General features: G+C 42.2%; 1 protein-coding gene across 5 annotated transcripts in view; it reads left to right on the forward strand.

Annotated features, from left to right (window-relative positions):
* The window catches only part of Astn2 (astrotactin 2), a 987955-nt gene that overhangs the window by 601447 nt on the left and 364585 nt on the right, over positions 1-21923 (forward strand). The window lies entirely within an intron of this gene.

A 21923-nucleotide genomic window follows, 5' to 3' on the forward strand; every position in this document is an offset into this window, starting at 1 on the left:
TGATGACTAAAATTGTTTAAGTGCTTGCTGTGCTCTGGTCACCTAAGGCAACACAAGAAAATTGACCTTGCATGAGTCTAAGCAGCTGCTAGGATGTAGAGAATGGAAATGTAGAAAAAGCAGCCTAATATGGGAACTTGTCCTTAACCAGGGAAATTCTTTTATAAATATCATTCATAATGGTTGCCTAATGTTCCATGGAAGAAAATACATCATTGGTTGTGCTGACTTCTTAGGCACTTGGCCTGGAAACCACATCATTCTCTCCATCTTTGGCAGGGATCTGCACCTGCGCATTGAATCATTTTTGTAAAATAGGTCCTCACTCATTTTTTAAGGACAATTTTCCATTGCTTTATGATTTAGGTGAAGGTGTCCCATACATAGGCTTTTTCTGTTTTTCAAAAACAGCAGTGCTACATTGTAGCTGGTGTTCACACTTTCTGGTTTAGGATCTTCCTCCTTTTCTGCCTTCATGTTCAAGGGCAGGCTAGGGTGTTTGGTCGAATAGGCTCTTAAGCAGGGGAGTGATAAACAAAAAGTGGCACTTTAGGGAGCTCAGTGAAGTGTGCAGGATACCTGCAGAGAGGGGCCAAATGCAGAGTGTGCAGTGTCAAAGAGATGGTGGGCCTGCTTCTTCTGAAAACTGTGAAGAGATCACAAGCCATGTATGCACAGCTTGGCACATACACTGGGCACCCTCGAAGACTCCCTCTCAGCCTAGAGGCGTTAGATGCTGGTATTTGGATGAATGTTTTTTGCTTGGCTCTGAAGTAAAAAACTAGAATAACTGCATTCATCTTAATTATAATAATAGAATTTTTATATTTGTGGAGTATTTCCCCCATCTGGTCCTCAGTTTTCTGTATTTAAGGGATTTTTTTTTTGTAGCTTTTGCTCATTGTAAAATTAAATGATTTCAAACATGGCTTAGATTTACAAATAAAAACTCAGGGTCTCTTTTTTTCTCTACAACTCTCCCACTTAAGAGAGTGGTGCCACGTTCACTGTATATAGAGACTTCCTATGCATGTCTCGGATGTGGATATTCAAAGATAAATAAGAGTTTATGTAAGATTCAGAATGGAAGCAGAGGGCTGAAGAATGGATGGTTCCATGATTAACAGCAATGGCGAAACTTCCAGAGGACTGGGGTTCAACTCCCAGAGCCCACAGGGCAACATTTAACCATCTGTAAACACCAGTTCCATACCAGTTCCAGGTGATCCAAAGTGTTCTTCTGGTCTCTGTAGATACCGGAAGTGCACATAGTATAGAAACATGCATATAGGCAAGACAACATATAAAAATAAATTTAAAAACTAAATCTGTTTTTAGTGGAATCATAAATTAAATTCAAGTGTGTTTGGAATTGTTTTCCATTTCAGAACTACATATTCCTTTCTATGTTTTTAAAGAGCACTCCCGCCCCCTGCTCCTTGAAGGACAGCAAACTTTGGTGTCTGTGTACACTTGTTTTCCTTGTGTCAGAAATAAGATGATTGCTTAGAGGTGTTGCTCAGTTGTAGTACATTTCACAAGCATGCTAGAAGACCTGACCCTAGTCTTGAGAACTGTGAATAAAACAAACAATAAATAAAATTGAGCACAAAGAATATCAAAGCTATAGTTTCACGTAACTGATATGTCCTGAGTTTCAGGCTGAGACGCTCCTCCATCTGGAGAGCCTTCTTCTTTTATGTTTCTCATGAATTCCTTTATCTTTCATCATGAGTTCAGGAGACACGCTTGTGAGAAATGATACTACCGCAACCACTACCATCATTATTACTGTCAGTATTAATTACATAGAGACTTAAAGTTATTATGTCCTTTGTTCTCCAGCTTCTCCTTGACTTACCTCAGAAACTTTACCATGGCATAGACTTGGAGTCATGTATCACCGATGTCACTGGGAGACTGTGTGGCATGGGGGCAAACTACTAAAGTGTGTCAGCAATGTGATCTATAAACTGGTCACGATCACTGCAGTCGATGTCGGTGTTGGCAGCGTCCAGTGTGAACAGCAGGAAGGCTCTCCTTTCCAAAACCAGTTCCTTTCTGTAAGGGAGAAACATGACAAAGACAGACACATAGTAACCTTTTCTGGCTTTTCTTGACCTTCAATAACTGTCCACAAACCAGGTGTGGTGTTGCACAGCTTTGAAAGATCTTGCTTTGTAGCTCAGGCTGGGCTCGAACTCAAGCTGGTACCTGCCCCAAACTTGCCATCCTCCTGTATCTCAGTCTCCAGAGTGCTGGGATTCAGGTGTGTCATCATGCCTTGTTTGCTAAAATCATCCTTTTAAGAATGATGAAACTATGGTAACCACATGGAAGAATGTTTAGAGTGTTTAGAGGGGGAGAGAACACACACCCTTTGTTGTGCTTTCTGACATTTATCTGAAATAAATTACATAATTTCCTTTAAATTTGTAATATATGTTTATGTGTTTTATTGTGAGATGTACAAGTTGTAGACAAATGGGCAAGCACCGTTTACAGTGTAACCAATACTAATTAAGGAATATGTCAAAGCCAGCACCTAAGACGAGGAGAATATTATCTGCATCTGAGAACCCCGTGCCTCTCCTTCACTTCCCATCTTTACCTTTTCCTCTTGTCTATAAGCAAGGATGGATTTAACTTGTATAATAGCCATGATCTACTATTTTGTTTAGAATTTCCCCATGTAGAACACATTAGCACACCATTTTGATTTTATTTTTGGCTTGTGTTGGTAGATTATCCAGTATACAGCACATCTCACCAAGCAAAGTTAAAAAAATAATTTTACCTTAGCTGGATCAAAAATAGATAACCATCTCTCTGCTCTTCAGTTTCATTTGAATTTTAAAACTCTGTAGCCAGAACGTAACACCTAAGTATTTCCTATGAGTTGGATGCGATTCTGAGCCATCCTGTCACAAAAATGTGCTCTGACCAGCAAAGAGCTCACTCTCATTGGCATAGTCAACAAGCGATGCTTTGGTCCTATGCTGAACTCACACCTGGATAGTTATGCACGCTGGCATGCGCACCCCTTCTTTCAAAGAATCTGCTCTGGTGCAGACTCTCCTTTGGGCTGCCACTTCCCTCCTTCCAATCTCTGGCACATACATAAGCATATTCCTCCCCCAAGCTGGTCCCAAACCTTCCAGGCCTCTTCTGAGACTCCTATTTAAAATTGATCCATCTTGAGTCTGCCCTTGGTGAAGGGAATTCTCTTTAGGGAGGAAATATGGAGAAAGAAAAATGCCTTACCCACGTTAGAGCATAACCGTGGGTGCTTGAATCTTCACAGCACAGCAGCCCAGGGGTGTCACTGTCCTCTAGAGCATGAACTAAGGAAGATAAGCAACTTGCTTATCTTAGTAAGAATGGTGGTTGTGGGTTTTCAAGTTGAGGACTGTAGTAACTGCCGCTGAAGGCTGCTATGGACTCAAATTCTTCAGATCTGAGACTTTGGTAACTGCTGTAGCTGAAATTGAGACCATCAGACAATGGTGTATTGGCATTCTTACACGGTAAGCTACTCAGGCTGGGATACTAGGAGTGCCGAGTGGAGCACTCGGGCCTGGATCTATGTTCCTTCAACAGTACCTAGAAGACAGAATCAGGCAGGTTGGCAGTCAAGCCTTGGAATAAAGATCTCAGGATCTGGCTGGGAGCCAACTTGGCAGGTACCTTCTCACGAACATCAGAGTTAACCCTTGATTCTCATTGTCTGTGGGTTACCTTCCACCTGCCTCAGTTCCTGAAATACTGGATTGGTGATTTTCATCTTTAGCAGTTACCTGAGAGTCCACACACACACGCACGCACGCACGCACGCATGCACGCACATACTGGATATATGTCTGTAAGGCATCTGTCTCCGTTTAGTGAGACTTTTTTTCTTCCTTTTTTTTAAATTGCTCTCTGTGACAAAAAATAAAATATGCAAAGCATCCAAAATTACACTCAACAGAAGCTGAATAAATATATACCCACAGCAGCATATGTTCAATGGCTGCCGCTCTATGCTGTTCAAAGCCAACTAGCTTATAAAATCATTTCTCACTCAGAGTCTGGGTGATCAATGAGAAGGTGCGGTGTGAGGACACAGCCTTGAGCTGCAAATTGAGTTCTTAGTTACAAAAGATGGAGAATGGAAATGAGCCAGTAAAACCCAGCAGACCTGAAATGGTCCATCTCTGCAGCTCCAATGAGGGCCTGCTCTGACCCCCGAAAAAGCAGCTCATAGCTAGACACAACAGTGAGACAGAGTTCTTTGACGTCAAACTGCATGGGTTCAAATCTTGCCTCTACCACTTGACTTTGTAATTTGGAGAATTTGCTTCTTGAACTCCAGTGTATACAATAGATAACCTGTTGTGTCTCCCGGTGACACGCTCTACTGATACAGTACCTATTGTGTTCTCTTCTAGTTTTTAAGGTATTTCTCCTTCCATTACACTGTTTGTTAGTTTCTTTATTTACTTGAGACAGGTTCTCATATAGCTCAGGTTGCCCGCTATACAGCCAGGGATGACTTTGAACTTCTGCCCTCCTGCTTATAACTCCCAAATGCTGAGATTACAGATATACAGCATACCTGGTTTATATGGTATGAGAAACCAAATCCATGACCTTGTGCCTGCTAGGTAAATATTCTACTGCATAGCTCCATCTACCTTGCCCCAACATCTACTCTTTGAGACAGGATTTTGCTTTGTGTCACCCAAACTGACCTTGAATTCACCATCCTGTTGCCTTAGTGTTCCAAGTAGTAGAATTACATGTGTGTGCAACCATATCTGGCCAAAGTGTCTTTGACAAAGTAGATAAGTTGACAAGCATCTCATAACATCTCAGTAGTCTCAGGGTGAGGACTGAGGGAAGATCTAGTAAGAACTAAAGGTGCTGGATGTTCCCACTTCCCAACCTCCTCATAGGACAGAGGGGCTGAAGGGCGGTTTGATCTCTGGTGATCAGTAACCTAACCAGCTGTGATTACATGATGGCATTTCCACACGCATTCCTGGGAGTTTCTGAAAATAGTAGAGGTTCCTGAGGTGGCCTGAGAAGGTCTTGAAGCTCTATATTCCCTCTGATACACCTTCCCCTGTATGTCTCTTCTGCTGTCCTGTTAAGTACATCCTGTGTAATAAGCCAGTAGCCATAGTTCCTATGAGCTCCTCCCATTGACAACTCAAACCTGAGAAAGGGATTACAGGAATCCCCACTTACAGCTAGCTTGTGACAAACATGGGTGGAGTCACCCTGAGCTGACTTCTGTAGAGAGCCCAACTATGTAATGCCAAGACTTCAAACTTTCAGGTCCAACGCAACCCGTAGAGTGTGGTAGAATTGAATGGAATTGGAGGACATTCAGTTGGTGATCCTTCAAGAAGCCACCACAGAATCAGTTGCTGAGAGACAGAAATCCAGTGACGCATGCTTACTGAGGAGTTCTGTTCTTGGTGTGTTTGGAGAATGATTAGCAGGAGAAGCGATGTTTCTTTTCTTATGTTATCTTCCATGAGAGTTGTTAGAGAGAGACTAGCTGAGTGGCTTGGAGGCGATGAATGTGAGCTATACCACCTGCCAGCGTTGTGACCATCTCTGTGCTTCAGATTCCCCGTCTGTCAGCAAGCACGACTGTGTTTATAACACAGAGCTACTGTGAGGACCGAAGCTCTAACAGGAGGTCCTCAAAATAGAAGTAGTCACCCAATGCCACTCTAAGCCAGTTTCTCTGGTGGCCCCATGCATACACATCTGTAGCATGTACACACTGTCAGACAACTGTTAGAATTCCCTCGATTCTGTGTAACGCACAGTTAAAACCCGAGTTTTGGTAAACTAAAATGAATATGGGCAGACTTAAGGTGGCGTGTGTCCAGAGGAAGTTTTCTCCTCGGCCCCTGCCTCATTTTCCCCTCTTTGAGGACAGGAGATAATAATACACCCTTTCCTGACAACGAGAAGATGGGGTGTATTAGCTACTTGTCTCATTGCTGTGGCGCATATCTACAGAACCAACATAAGGAACAAAGGTCTATTTTGCTTACATTTCCAGGGGAAACAGTGACAGGGATGGTATGGGAGCAGGAGCAGAAGGTATCCGGTCACATTGCATCCACAGTCAAGAAACAGGAAGAGGTGAATGTGGTTTTTCATCTCCTTTTCTCCTTCATTGTCAGTCTAAGAGCTCAGTCTGTGGAATGGTACTTACCACAGCTAGGGTAGGTCCTCCCACCTCGATTAACTTAATTTACATAATCTCTTACAGCCGTGCAGCAGAATGGTATCCATGGTGTTTATAAATTCTATCAAGTTGATGATACTAACCCTCACATGGGGTAGCATGATCCAGCGTAACACTGTCTTGGCAGCTAGGGAGAGCATGGTAGATGCTGTTTCCCTCTCAGTATTTTTTATCCAAAATGTGTTTGAGCCTGGGTAGAAGACGATCAGAGCCTATTCTAAGGAAGAGATATGACTTCTCTGAGCTTTGTCATCAACCCAAGGGTCCTGTATTAACAGTGATACAGACCCAAATTTAGCCTCAGTTCCACAGTCTGCACTATGTGACCTGAGGTGACCCCTCACCTCTGTGTCTTCAAGATCATTCTCTTCCAGTGAAAGGTGGATCTTCATCCTGCAATCACATTAAACTGGAGCAATACAGTGGTTTTAGAAGCTAAATGCTTTAGAGATATCAGCCGATAACTAAGAGGCACACAGCGTGGCCTCATACTCTGCCCATACCCCTGACTTTCTCTGTGACTTTGGCTGTTGCAAAGCTGTCGGTGCCTCAGTTTCCTCCTCTGAAAATGTGTAGGGTAATATCGTCGGGATGTTCTTCACATTATGAATTAGTACTCCAAACACATTTAAACAGGGCCTGGCACACAGTACGCACTATTAACTGCTAGCTATTATTATTATTAATGAGCTATACAAAGGCTATTTATTACCAGACAATTATTGAATAGACATTTTTCAGGATTCCTGGCAGGCTTTTCTCAGAAAGTGTTCCCTGGCCTCCCCTTCCTCAGCCCTTGGCTCTTATTTCTACCACATAAAACCTCAAAGACTGTAAGAACATGCTTATGTGCCCTACACACACACTCCAGAGTGGTACCTCTTGAGAACACAGCTGGGACTTCAGGAGAACTGGGAGACCAGAGACTCTGATTAGGTGTTTGCTGAAGATGGGGACAATAAGAAGGGTGATCAGCCTTCTGAGGGGTGAGCTGTGGGCATGAGCTCAAAGCCCCCTCACTGGAGCAAACCCTTTCCACAGTTCTCTGGCTCGGGAGTTGAACACTGTCACCTGACCTCCCTTGAGATTCTCCTGAGCTTCTTCCAAAGAAGCGTAGGAGGGAAATTTGTATTGTAAAATCAGAACAGCTTGCACATTCATCATGATATAATTAGAAAGACTGAGGGCCAGCAATAAAAGGGCTCTTCTGAGGACAAAAATGGCTGTCTGTGTCTCCTAACTCCTGGGTCACCTCAAAAAGGAGAGCCACCTGGTCATATATTCCATTAAACAGCCATGACAATGAGAGAGTAACAGACACATGGAGAGAGGCAAATAGAAAGAGATACACAGAGAGAGCCTGCAGGTCTACTGTGCAGTGACATCGTGCTACCCCAGCATGGTCGCCACATCACAAGCCAGCTTCAACTTAGAAGCTGTGTGTTCAACCAATCCTCCGGGTGACCGGGGGTCTTCTTAGGGTCTGTAGTAATCATTGTATCTTCTATTTTAAAATCTTTCATGTTTTGATTCTGGTTACACATGAGATAGAATTTCCAGTCCCATTGCTTTTCCTATGATAAATATCTTGACAGAGCAACCCAAGAGTAAAGGATTTACTTCTGACACACAGAAAAGGAGAGTCCATCATGGTGGCAAAGTCATGGTGGCAGGGGCTCTCGGCAGCTGGTCACATTGCCTCTGTCGTCAGGAAGCCGAGAGTGACAAACGTCCATGTTCACCTTGTTGATCTTCTTTAATAGAGTCTGTTGTTGGATCTCCTTTTACTCTAGCCCCACATTGGAATTCCAAACTGTTGTTGGTTGTTTTTGTTTCTTAGCTCTTACTATTTTGGAGGGCTCACCACCTACTTTCTAAATAAATTATACAGTCTCATTCTTTCTTATGAAAATACTGGTTTGTTTCTAACCAGTTTTCCTTAACTTCTGATCCTTCTTCTCTCCTCCCAGATTTCTCTTCCTGTTCATTGTCTCCCCCTGTCAGCCCTGCCTATCCTTTCTCCTGCCTTGCTCTTAGCCATTCAGCTCTTTATTAGACCATCAGGGGTTTTAGCCAGGCAAAGAATCACGGCTTCACAGAGTTAAACAAATGCAAAACTAAAGAATGCGATGCATTTTTGCTTCATTAAAACAAATGCTTCATAGCATAAACAAAGGTAACACATCTTCAAATAAAAACCCTACAGCAGTCTAATGACCTCAGATCATGGAATGGGGATGCCCATGTTTAGGGCAGATATTAACATAATCCCATTTAGGCATTTCTAGAGGCTTTTGATTCTAGATCCTGTCAAACTGACAATCATAATAAACCATCATATCATCATAACCATTTTTGTGTGTATGGTATAGTAGCATTAGCTGAATCAGTGCCCATCAATGCCCACAACCCTTCTTACCTGATAAAACAGAACTATACCCTCTAAGACAACAGCTCATTCTCTGTCCCCACAACTTGTGGGAACCTCTATTTCATTTTCCCTCGCCTCTCGGTCCCTCATGGAAATAAAGCAGAGTGTTGGTCTTTTTGTGACTTATTTCACTAAGCATGTCTCCAGGGCTTATCCACAGTATCACATGCATCAGAATTTCCAGTTCATGGCAGACTAACATTCCACTGTGTGCATGTACCACATCCTTTCTAGAGTTATTCATTTGTCAGTGATTCGACTTTATAGCTACTGTGAATAATGCCAGGCGAGGTCATCCAAGTATCTCTCCAAGACCTTGTTCTTGCTTATTTTGGAGTTATGCACAGATATAGGACTACTACACGACATTATAGTTTTATTTTCATTTTTATTTGAGAAACCTGTGTCTTGTAAGTAGCCACACTGTCTTACAATCCCATCATCAATATGCCCACGGATTCTAATTTTTACAAATCTTCATTATTGTGCATCATCATCATTGTTATTATTGGTTTGGTAATAGTTGCCCAAGTGAGAATAGTATAGAAATTATTGTGATTTTGATTTGAAATTTCCCAGTGATTAATGAAGTTGACATGATTGTTTTTATGGATTTTTCTTGTCCCTTCATATTTTTCCTTTAGAGAAATGTCTACTTGCCTACATTATCCTTTTTTTTTATTTTATTCAGGATTTGTCCTTTGTTCTTTGGCACAATCCTAGAGTTTCAGTCACAAGTGTATTCGGTCTAGGTGCTCACTCGCTCCTCCAGTCGGTGTAGGTTTTCTCTGAGGTAAAGAGCAGTACACTTGAACGCACATACTGTTATTCTTCATCTAAAGCTGAGCACCAAGAGAAAGGGTGTGGCCTCAACTCCTTTTTCCTCTTTACAAAACACATGCTATTCCCAGCAAGGTCAGAGAACCGCAGCAGAGCTTCATCAGAGTCACACGAGGACACCGCCATGCACAGGGCTTGGCCCACATGATGGCCTGAAAACATTTTCGTTTCCTTTGTCGTGCCTGCAGTGAACGTGTTTTGAATGCTGCACAGATGGCTGGCATGTGGAAAGAATGGCCTGTTGGTATTTCACTGGAAAACAAGCCAAGATGAAGCAGTACAACTAGACTTACATTGCATTTCAAAAATATTTACCAAGCATCAATTATTAAAATTGATAATAATCATAATAGCAAATCTCCTAACATTGGGAATTTTGCCACATGTCAGGCACCAAAGTGGGGCATTAAATATTTGAATTTTACTTTTTCGATAACAATTTTAAGTAGGTATAAATTAGGCTCATTTTTACATTGAGAAAACCAAGGCCTAAAGTGTTAATGAAAGAACGAGATAGCATCCTGCGACTTACACATGGCTAGACCAGGAGACGCCCAGGCCCAGTCCTGCCTAACCAGAAAGGTCTCACTTGCCTTGCATGCCATTTGGAGCTGAAAATGAGACAATTTGTGACAGTCCTTCTCCTCAATAGCCAGGAGTCCTGGGAGACAGGCTACATAGCAAGAATTATCTCAGCATGGCAGAGGAGGAAGAGTGTTTTTCTGACCATTGCACAAGAAGGAGGGAGGAGAGAAGCTGAAGCCCAGCAGTAAAACACTTGTCTGGCATGTGGGCCACCCTGAGTTCCATCCTCAGCAGCACAAAATCTAAGAACAAATAATCAAAAGAAGGAGGCTGAACATAAGTATTTATTACCTGCGATGGTACTTCTTATTACTCAAAACCCCAGAGGCTATTATTTATCTATCAACGAGTCCATATAAAATCCAGCAGAGGAGAGATGTCTTGAGTTGTCTGATGTCACACAGCTAGGAGGCACAGCTTTTCTACTAGACTTCATTGCTTTTTCTCCTGAACATTCTATCAAAGATCAGGATGCAACACACAGGACAGTACCATGAGACCAATAATATAAGACACGTGGGATTATTTAGTAGACAGGACCAACCAGAAGAGGGGCACATGCCCAGAGCTTGGGTCTGGTTGAGTACAGAAACTGTTTGGGGTGCCTGTGTGTCACGGGGATTTGTATTTGTGTTTAGAATGCTCCCAGCAGTTGGGGCACTCTCTGCTGTCTCCACCCTGAGGCCAGAGGACCCTGGTGGGGACTCCAGCTGCTGCTCCACAGCCTAGGACTATCGATCCCTTTGATTCTTACTGCGGTAACGCCCTTCCCTCCCTGTCGGCACTGAGACCTGAATACAAATTGAACGGCACCTGAACCGGCATGAGTTGATTAAAGTGCCCAGTAATTATGGGATCTTGACTGGCCTGTTTGTCTAAATCAATGTCAGTATTAGTTTCTGGACTAGCCGGCCTTGCTGACAGACTGAGCCCGAGAGGAGAGAGCTAGTACCACGGGGCCAGCTTGGCCTTCCCCACTCACGTGTGTTCCAGACGGCATTCAACAGACTCTCTGGGACCAAGAAAGCCAAATCCCCTCATTCTACTGTCAAACAACAGTTTGTGTTGAAGAATTCAGCAACCTTTTGTAGCTTATATGATTCTCAGTAATCTTGTCTGTAAAGCGGGCCTCTCTCCAGGGAACCTCTGGGCATTGTGAAAACTCTGAGACATTAAATGGCAAAGTATCAAACACACAATGGGTGTTCAATAAATATCCATTTTATGTGCTTCCTTGTTTTCTGCCCTCCTTTTTCTTGTTCCCAAGATGTTGTATTTTGCCTGCACATCCACCCTGTTACAAACCACCTCTCTTAAAGCTTCCAAGGCTTTTTATAGCCTGGCAGAGAGCTCCCTCAGAAGGCTCCCAGAATCCCTTGAAGACCTCATCAACCTGAACCTGGTGGGATATGATAGGTCATCCAGCCTCCAGGAGGTTCAGGGTAATAGATACACATTTACAGTCAGGGAGTCTTCAATGAATGATAGGTTCACACTGCTACTCACTTCTGATGTGACCTCAGGCAAGTCCCAAGGTCTCTCCAAGCCCCAGTTCTCTCTTCTACAAAATGTCCAGGAGCTTACTGTTTCATCTTTACCCATGAGAACAAAGAGTCATTCTGTCCTTGTCTGCTAACTTTTCTTAGATAATCTTCTTGAGTCCTCACTGAAGGTTTCAGGTCTGGAGAAATTAGCAAAGTGCCCATATTTCATGAGCACCTGTTTTGTGTCAGGGTGCATGATCTCACTTGATCCTCTCAAAGCCCAACATCTTGTTTACTTTCTTCACTATGTAAATGTGGAAATGAAGACTCAGAGAAACAAAACATAAACCAAAGAAATGGCTAAGAAAGACTTCACTGTCGTACCGTGCATTCTATGTGATTGACAGCTAGCTCTGCTAGACCCTGGTGGGCGTCACTGAGTGTCCAACGCCATCACAGGAGCTGTGCTCAAGACAACAGGAACATTGTAATTGGGAGGTAGCCCTATTATTACAGTTGCTCTCATGAAGAGACCCAGGAGCGTGAATACTTGCAGGTCCCCTAGAGGATGGCGCAGTTTGAGCATAGGTAAGCGAAGCCACGGGCACCCTTCTCAAGTCTCTGATGTTCAGTCAGTTCCTCTCAAAGGCTTTCAAGATGGTTCTCCTCTTTCCACAATACTTTGAAAAAAAAAAAAAAACTGAACAGTGAACAGCTTCTCCAACTTCCACTGCCCAGTGCCCTCATTTTCCCATGGAGGAAACAGTCTTTTGTGCTGTACTGAAGCCACCTAACCAGTTAGAGGCCACGGTAGGCCAAATGAAACTCCAGATTCTAAGAAATTGTTTGCCCCAGCCAGTGGGGATCCGGCTGACTTGTCCTCTAGCTAAAAAGATCTGAGGTCAGAGAAGTTCAGCAACCAGTTCAGGGTACACCTGCAGGAAGAGGCCAGGTCCCTGTAGGAAAAACAGATAAATGTGGCACATAAACCGAGGTCTCTCAGGATTCGGGAGAGACAGACCCTCATTTGGTACCACAAAGAAACCTCTCAGCTTTATTTACTTTGCAAAACATTCAGACCCCAAGAGAGGGTGTTTTGTTTTGTTGGCTTGTAAGTTGGTTTTTCCTTCTGCTGAGAACAGCTGGCCCACCTTCTAGACATGGGGGTGGGGTGGCAGAACAGCTCATTACAAATTTTACACTCGGAGCAATTTGCATTCCATAATTAATGAACATTAAAATGCATAATTACAAACAGAAACAAATTGCTGGGTGATGATGAAAAATTGGGCTGGGAAGCATCAAGAGCAGGCACAGAACAGAAGAAGAGGCTGGGGGAGGGGAATTGAATAGGACCAGCTGATGGTGGGGCAGCAGGGAATTTCCCAGTCTTGCTGTCTTCCTCTAGAACTGAGATGGATTCAAACTCAAGGAGACCCTGTTCCTGAATCTTCTTATGGGTGCTCCCCAGAAATGGAGCAGAATGGATCCCAGATGAACTGAGTTAGACTCCGTCTCTCTCACCTACTCACGATGCAGTGCTGGACATAGGGGCCACCCTCTAAGTGGTGACTCACTGCTGCGAGGACTTGTCCTCCTCTCCATGCCCATTCCCACTCTCCCTTTCTGAGAACCTGCTTCTCAGGGCTTCTTTTGTGAGCTCTAAGAAAATGCTTAGAGATAACTGAATTCACTGACTTGGGTAATCTCTTCAAAGGAGCAAATAGAATCACTGGGTTCCCGTGCTGACAACACTCCCCAAACCCTCCAGGTAGACTTAGAACAAACACTGATACCTTTCAGGGCTGAAGTCATGGGTCAGCAGCCAACTTTCCCCCTTTTGAAGTGTAAAGTACTATACAGTAAATATTTTAGACTTGGTAAGTCATGTGGTCCTTTATTTTTATCTCTTGCTCTTCTTTTTCTGAAAAAAAAATGTTAAAGTCATTCTTAGCTTTGGGCTGTGCAAAAACAGCTTGCGGGGAAATAGACATATTTTCTCTATTTTTCTCTTGTTAACTACAACTAACATCCCTAGACACTATATTCAACACACACACTGTCTCCCTTTCTTTCTCTCTCTCTTTCTCTCTCAGAGGTGGAGAAAAAGTTATGATTTGTGGACATTGGTATTCAGGATAAGGGAAAGAAAAGGGAGTGTCCAGAATTTTCTCTTTGCAGCTCAGAAATGCAATAGGCACGTTAGAGAAAAAGAAAATAGAAGCCCAAGGCATCCACATCAAGGTAACTCTGGTCAGTTTCTAGGAGGGTAGCGGCTGAGCAAGGCTGGGAATTGTTAAATAATAACGGGTCTACTCTCAAAACCACAGGGAAAAATGTGAACTTGCCTTGCTTCCATGCCAGCAAATGATGTTGAGTAAAGCATCAGAACTTGAATTTTCATCAGGTAATGAGCACCCTCCTCCTGTCCTACTCACTGTCTGCAGGGAGGACTCCTGAAGAGGCGGAACTTCCAATGCTAACACACAGCCCTGGAGCAATCCTTCCTGGCTTGCTGTCACAGGTAGACTAGAAGAAACTAAGGCTGTGCATCAATGACCAGGAGGCGCAGGCCCACTAGTGTGGAATCAGAGAGGCCAAGTAAGGGACAACATCTAGGCTTAATTCCTCTGTCTTGGAAGGGCCGGTGTCCCTGAAGTACTATCTCCCAGAGTCACAAGGAGGAGCCTTATGTCTTAGATGTGAATGCAGGCCGATGGAGAACATGTGCTAACTCTTTGTTAGAAAAAGTCTTCCTGGCTGAAGCAGCATCAGAGGAAACAGGTCAAACAGAGGGTATTGTGATGACAAACAGCTCCCAGTGGAAGCCTGGGCATTTCAGCATCAAGTTATTGCATTTCGAGTTTAAATATAGTTTACTTCTCCTGTTTTACAGCTGAACAAGTCTGAACACCCATATATTTAAAAGGCAGGGCAAGCACTAAACGATATCTATACAAACATGTTAATATAAAAACATCAGTCATTTTTATATTTTAACAAGATGGATGAATGGAAATGAAATTAGACCTTATTAATGAAAGCAACATCATTTTAATGACAGTAGAGTTTTCCTGAGAAGCCATAAAAAACCATAAGGAAAAAGATGCAATTTTTGTGTTTTATTTTGGGACAAAGTCTTTCTAGGTATCTCTGACTGGCCTGGGAACATGTAGAACAGGCTGGTCCAGAACTCACAGATATCTGCCTGCTTCTGCCTCCCAAGTGCTGACACCAAAGTGCAATTCTTTTAGTGACTGAACGATGAAAAATTTAAAGTTCAGTGAGCACATCCCCTACGAATCCAAGAGAAATCAAAACATCCTCAGCTACAGGGAAAAGAGAGATTGTGTCCTGCAAACTGTCTGGGAGGGAATGGTTGAGGATGTTGTCTCGACAGAAAGGAAGTGGTAAACAAGTAGATTTGGGAGCGCATATCTGAAATTCCAGCCCCGAGAAGTCAGATTAGGCTACATGACACCTTGTCTTAAAAAAAAAAATCCATCTCCTAATTAATGAAAGAAAGAAAAGAAATGATGGCATAAGGACGTTTGAGCACTGAGAAGGAAGGAAGAGAATAACATACAGGTAGACACACAGACATTCTTTCCCTTTCTTTAAAACTGTGCTTGGCTTGATGATTGAAATGAAAACTGACGGCACTGTCTGATTGGTTCTCGACGTATTTAAAGGAATGATGAAGAAATTTCATTACATTGGGAGAAGAGCAATGGATATAAAACATAATGAGAAAAAAAGCATTACTTCTCCTAGGGAAAAAAAATGACAACGCCAGTCAACTCTGCCAAGTTATGTAAACCGAAAGCACTCCAACTCTAAAATTATCCAAGGAAATGTAAAAAAAAAAAAAAAAAAAAAAAAACCAGATAAATCCAAATGAAGCTCTAAGCAACCCATAGGCAAGAGAGAAAAAAAGGGGAATGAAAGAGAATAGAAAGCAGACCATCACATGGCAATAATGTATCAGTTGAAATATTAAATCTAAGGCACCTGAGTACACAGATTTCAAGATGAGAATTGGCAGGGGAGTTGAAAACACTTTCATTTATATGCTACCTATTTGAAATGCATTTAACATCTACCTGGAGGTAGAAGCTTGAGAGAGAGAGAGAGAGAGAGAGAGAGAGAGAGAGAGAGAGAGAGAGAGGCCTGAACTATGTAACTAGAACAAGAGGAGTGACTATATTAAGATTAGATAAAAATCTTATTAGAAATTACCAGGGAAGAATATAATATACAAATAATGGAATCGTTCACAACTAAGACATAATCACCATAAGTGTTTATATACCAAATAACAAAGAAAATTGAAGAAATCAAAAGAATGATAAGGAAAAAGAGATAAATTCACAATTATGTTTGATTTCTTCACTATTCCTCCTTCAACACTGGCAGAACAGCAAACAATTAGCAGAATTATATGAAGAACCGAGCAACACTCTCTCTCGAAGGATATAGATAACTTTAAAAGAATACTGTGCCACAAACTGAAATTTAAATATGTTCTGGTGCCTACAAAATACATGGTAAGCTAAAACATATATTCTTGGCCAGGAAAAAGTTCTTAATAGGTTGAAAGAACTTACATATGCAAATTATGTTTTCCAGACATAGTAGAAGCAAGCTGGAAATGATTAACAGAGTGTATGTTTCCAGTCAGGCTGCTGGAACAAACACCACAGATCTGGTAAGTTTATTACCAGATATTTATACCTGGCAGCTCTGAAGACCAGAATTGTGAAACTAATACAGAACTGATCCACTGATCCGCTAAGTAGGAAAGGCCAGTCTCCTGACTTCCTTTATTCCCTATGTCTTCATGTTTGAAAGAGAGAGAACTGTGATCTCACTTCCTTATCAGGACACTAACAGCACACATGAGAGCACTGTCCCCACAAAGACCCAAATGAAACAAATACCAAAATAAGAGTTAAGATTTCAGCAGATGAGTTCTTTGTGGGGAATGTGCCCCTTGAGCCCACTGCAGGGGTGATCCAAACATCACTGCGTACTTGGAAACATCATACTTCTAAGTGCTCCATGGACTGAAGAAGAAGTCTTAGGTGTTTCATGGCATAAATGTGAAAAGTCTCCCAAAGGCACATGTGCCAACACTTGGCTCCTAGCCTGCGGTGCTCTGTGGGAGACAGAGACCAGGGTTGTGGTTGCAGAACCTTTGCTGGGGGTAGTCTAGCTTGAGGAACTAGGTTACTGGAGGGTCTGAACATTGACTTTCAGCCTGGTTTCCAGTCCTTTCTTTACTGTCCAGGTGAACACTCTCCTCTTCTTCATTCTCCACATGGCACGAAACATTGACTAATAGAAATTTTTCCCTTTAGTTGTTTGTCTTAGTCACAGGGATACAAAAAGGAACCGAAACAGAAAATCAATGTCTCAGAAGTGGGGTTGTTGTTACAACTGAACCTTACTGAGTTCTTAAGCCTTTGAAATGATCCTCAGGCAAAATGGAGATGATGAAGACAGGACTGAGTAGGTGATTCCAGCAGGAAGGGATTCAGAAGACCAAGTGCCATCAGAAAACACCACGCATGAGGTTTTCGATGAGCCAGTGAACTGGATGCTGCATTCTGTCCCAAAATGTGTTTACATTTTGTCTGTCTTAAGTTTTTATGATAGACTAAAGAGAGAGGCTAGTTAATTTGGTAGAGTAAATACCAAAAACGTCCAAAGCTCTGGTGTGGATTTTGTTTACCGATTTTATCCAGGTTTATAGTAAGTATAAAGAGCAGAAGGTTGAGCAGATAGACTTGAAAACTTTAGTTTGGTCAGAAAAGTCCACGTAAAGTTGGATTTGAGGAAGACATGCTTTCTGAAGAGATCTGTAATATTGACAGGCAGACATTGGCATGAAAACAACAGACCACTGTGCAACCTGTTTTCTCTGAAGCATCACCAGAGTGATGCCCGTCATGCAACACAATGCCAGACAGATATCCTAGCCATTAAGACCAGAAAAAATATAAGAGAGGTGGACAGAAGACTGTAGTGCTCTTATTCATAAATTACACACTTATTTACTGACCAATGCTTAAAGGTTTTAAAAAAAATGTAAGCATGAATAAGATTCTATTTTAAAAAGTGTGTGTGTGTATGTTTGCGTGTGCATGTGTGTGTGTCTGTGTGTGTGCACGTGTGATTTTATGTGAGTGTGTGTCTGTGTGTGTGCATGTGTGAGTGTGTCTGTGTGTGTGTATTTGTGAGTGTATGCACATGTGTGTGTCTGTGTGTGTGTGTGCATGTGTGAGTATATGTGCATGTGTGTGTCTGTTTGTGTATAGACAAGTGAATGAGTAAGAATGGATGCCAGAAGAAGGCACTGACTCCCCTGGAGCTGGAGTTGCAGGCGGTTGTGAAGCACCTACTGTGGGCTCTAGTCACTGGACTCTGGTCCTCTGCAAGGGCAGCACCAAGCCTCCTAACTGCTAAGCTGTCAGTCTCTCCAAGCCCTCAGTTGGCCTCTTTTACTATTACTTATATATTGCAGTGAACTTAGGACCGTGAAATAAAAATATGCAGTATCACTTGCGATTTGTAAAACATAAACAATAATTTGACAAAATGTGTATGGGACATGTATATTAAAATGTAAATGCTAATGAAAGAAATAGAAGAAAATCTAAAGAAATGGGAAAACATGGTATAGTCATGAATTGGAAAACACACATAGTAAAGATGTCTATATTTCCCAAACTGATGCAAAACTCTCAGGTAAATAACCCAAACCACTTTTCAAATAGAATGTTTATTTACATGTATGTTGTTAATTCGTGTTTCGTTCACCCCAACCTTATTAAACCGTTATCACATTACACTGCTGTTAAAGAAGTAAGTGACTTCCCCGTGTAATCATTTTACTTATTTACTTTTTTTTTTTGTCCATGCTCTGAATTTAAACACTGTGAAAGCAGGATTTTCGCTATCTCATGTATTACTTTGTAACTAGCAGCTAGAGCACTTGCTGAGCCTTGCTTCAATATCACTTGTTCAATAAGTATCTGCTAAGTCACCCAGTGAAGGATTTGACAAATAGGAAAGGAGAAGAAAGTCACCTAGGCTTTCTAGTTCTATTTTCTATGGGGATAGAGGGTACATGTACTTATCATTTTATAACTTATCTGTCCATAGCTTTTTCTCTTTTTTTGTCCATATATTTTTCACTTGTTGAGTGCTTGTTATATGCCAGACCCAAAGCCAGACCCAAAAACCCTGGTATGTTTTCTCACAGTTTACAGAAATGCCATCAAGAGCAGCCTTATTATTTCTATTTACAGGTGAGCCCCCTGGGGCACAGTGAGATGCAGCAGACTTCTTATATATCTAAAATGGAGTGTGTGGTCAGAGAGCCCACAGATGAGGCTAGGGAGACCGAATTCCTTAGCTGAGAGTCTGGCTGGGATGTGTCTGTGTAGGCAGATACTGATCTTTCTTTTCTGGCTGCCCAGACCTGAATAATCACACAGAAACTGTATTAATTACAACTCTGTTTGGCCAGTGACTCAGGCATATTTTTAGCTAGCTCTTACATCTTGAATTAACCAATTTCTATTAATCTACGTACTTCCACTAGGATGTGGCTTACCAGTGCCAGCATGTTACTCTTGTGGCAGCTACATCATGACTCCTTGAATCTGCCTACTCTCTATATATATATGTCTTTGGATTTCCTGCCTTGCTTTGCTCTGCTAAGCCATTGGCTGAAACAGCTTTATTCATTAACCAATTAATGTATTCACAGCATACAGTGGGGAATTACATCACGTCTCTCTGGGATGTGCGTCCATCCTCAGAACCTCAGTTATGGAATATGGTGCTGAGATCAGCTGAGGACCAGTCTTCCTCTATCCAATATGTCTCTCAGCTTTTCATTATTGGGACAAATACTCCAAGAAACAACTTAAAAAAGGAAATGTTTATAATGGGTCATAGTATCACAGGATGAAGTCCAGGATCAGCTGGCTCCTTGGCTTCTGCCTGCGGTCCTGTAGAACATTATGATAAAAGGTCATGGTGGGGAAAAGCTGTTTACCACAGCAGCCAGGGAGCGGAGGAAAGGGACAGGACCAAGACACAACCTTCAGAGGTGTGCCTCTGTAGTCTATTTCAAGTCCAGTCTTCCACAACATCCCCACTTCTAAATACAATATTCAAATTTTGAATGCATCAGTGGTTTAAACCAATAATTTAATCACTACCATCATGATCAAATCCTTTCTTAGAAATATCCTTAAAGACACACAGGCCTTTGCTTATATTGAGATAACTAAGTTTACAATCAAGATTAACGACCACACACAAAATTCATTTGAGAGCTACAGAGTTGACAACAGCAGGAAGCCCTGCCCTTTCCCACGCTGATTGTGTAACCTCTTCCCTTTCTCATCTGTAAACGGAAACAGTGGCAATATCCATCTATGTCTCCTCCGGTTCCTGTAGGGAATTACAGGCTGGGTGACTGAAAACAACACCTTGCATTCTCTAACTCTTTTGTAAGAGAACAATCTCAACTCAAGGTGCTGATGGGTAGGTGCTGCTCCCACTGGAGCCCCAGAAGAGGACTTCTGCATTTCTTCCGTCTCCTAGTGGCCGCAACAGTTCTGACTCATGGCCACATTGCATCCCTCTGTGTCTTCACCTGCATGTTGACTCCTCCTCTGTGGGTATAGATACTCACAGTTTCATACATATGTACAGTGTATCTATCAGATACAGCCCTAATTTTCTTTCCATTTCCTCAGAACCTCCCCACGTGACCCCCTCTCGCCTCATACTCTCTTCTACTTTTTCAATAACATGCTGAGACCAATTAGTGCTTCCCACATGTACGTGGGTAACTAACCAGCAGTCACACACCTGAAGAAAAATGAACCCTCCTTTCCAAACAGCCTTCAATTACCAACAGCCTTCTCAGCTAGCGGTGAGCTTCTTGCCCATCAATACTGGAATGCTGGATGATCTTAAGCCAGGTTGTATGCAGATAATCACAGCTCTGTTGAGTTCATAAGTCATGGCATCTAGAAGTCAGCATCGCACAGCACTCGGTCCCATCCTCCACTTTTGTTCTAGAATTCTATCACCTCTTCTGTGATACTCCTTGAGTTTGAGGGATGGGTGTGATATAGCTGTCCACTTCGGGCCAAGCACACAACACACACTTGTTCTCAGTCCTCTGATCAGCTACAAGTCTTCACACTGCCTCCTGTTGTGAGTGCAATTTCTCTGTACATCTTCTTATTTCTAAGGCATTTGTGGTGGTATTTAGATTACCCTGTAAAATCCAAAATAATCACAAGAGCTTTTTCTTAATCGCACCTGCAAAGTCTTTACCGTGGATTGGTAACATTCACAGTTTCTGGGATTTGTGGTAGACACATATCTTCATGATCCATTGTCAGTTCCCTTGTGTGTTTTATTCTAAGGACTAAAGACATAAGAATGGGTAACTTGGTGAAGAAAACACACACACACACACATAAAACAAACAAATTGAAACATCCATTGAAAGAATAAAAGCAATGGGAGTCAGAAGGGGTGGAGAGAACTTTGACAAATGCCTTATTCCATGTGTCTCAGGTTATTTTGAGGAGAAAATTCAGCACTTGTTTCTGAATATTACCGGGTGGGCAGAACTCAGCCCCCAGGAGAGCAACTGGTCTTGATCAACCACACAATCAGTGCCCTTCTGCTGGATTGTTGATGTTCAGAAAAAGGCCAAGCCTCTTCTGAGCTTGTATTAATATGTACAGCACCTCACTCACATGCAAAATTGATTTTTCTTTGTAAGCACAAAATGCAGCAGTTTGATAGTCTTTCTGCGCTTGACAAAGGCCATTTATAACCTAGTTTCTCCATCACCCTTGCTGGCACCAGCTCAAACGTCCCTAAGAACTCTCTTGTGCATTTGTAATTACAAATCATACTTGGGAAAATGTAATTTCCAGGAGAGATGACCTCCTTTTTTATTGTGGTGGTTTGTAGAAATTAATGTGGATGTGCGTGTTCTTGTTCCTATAATTTTAGGATGGTGAGGAGATGTCTGTAGAGCTGTCAGGCAAGGCAAGAAGGGGTATTTTAATCAGTGATGTCTATTGATAGACAAAGAGGCTGGGTATTTTCTTAGTGGAAATGACAGCAAGGTAACTGATGTGAAAAGTTGATATCTTGTTCAGAAGGCAAGGGCATTGGGATTGCTTCTCCCTCAGTGGTTCTGGAGATGAGCTTAGCCCATTGAATAATGGGAATTAATAGACAGATGAACTTCAACACAAGATTTCCCCATTCACAGAGATTC

Source organism: Chionomys nivalis, chromosome 11 (assembly GCF_950005125.1).
Source record: "Chionomys nivalis chromosome 11, mChiNiv1.1, whole genome shotgun sequence".
NCBI lineage: Eukaryota > Metazoa > Chordata > Mammalia > Rodentia > Cricetidae > Chionomys > Chionomys nivalis.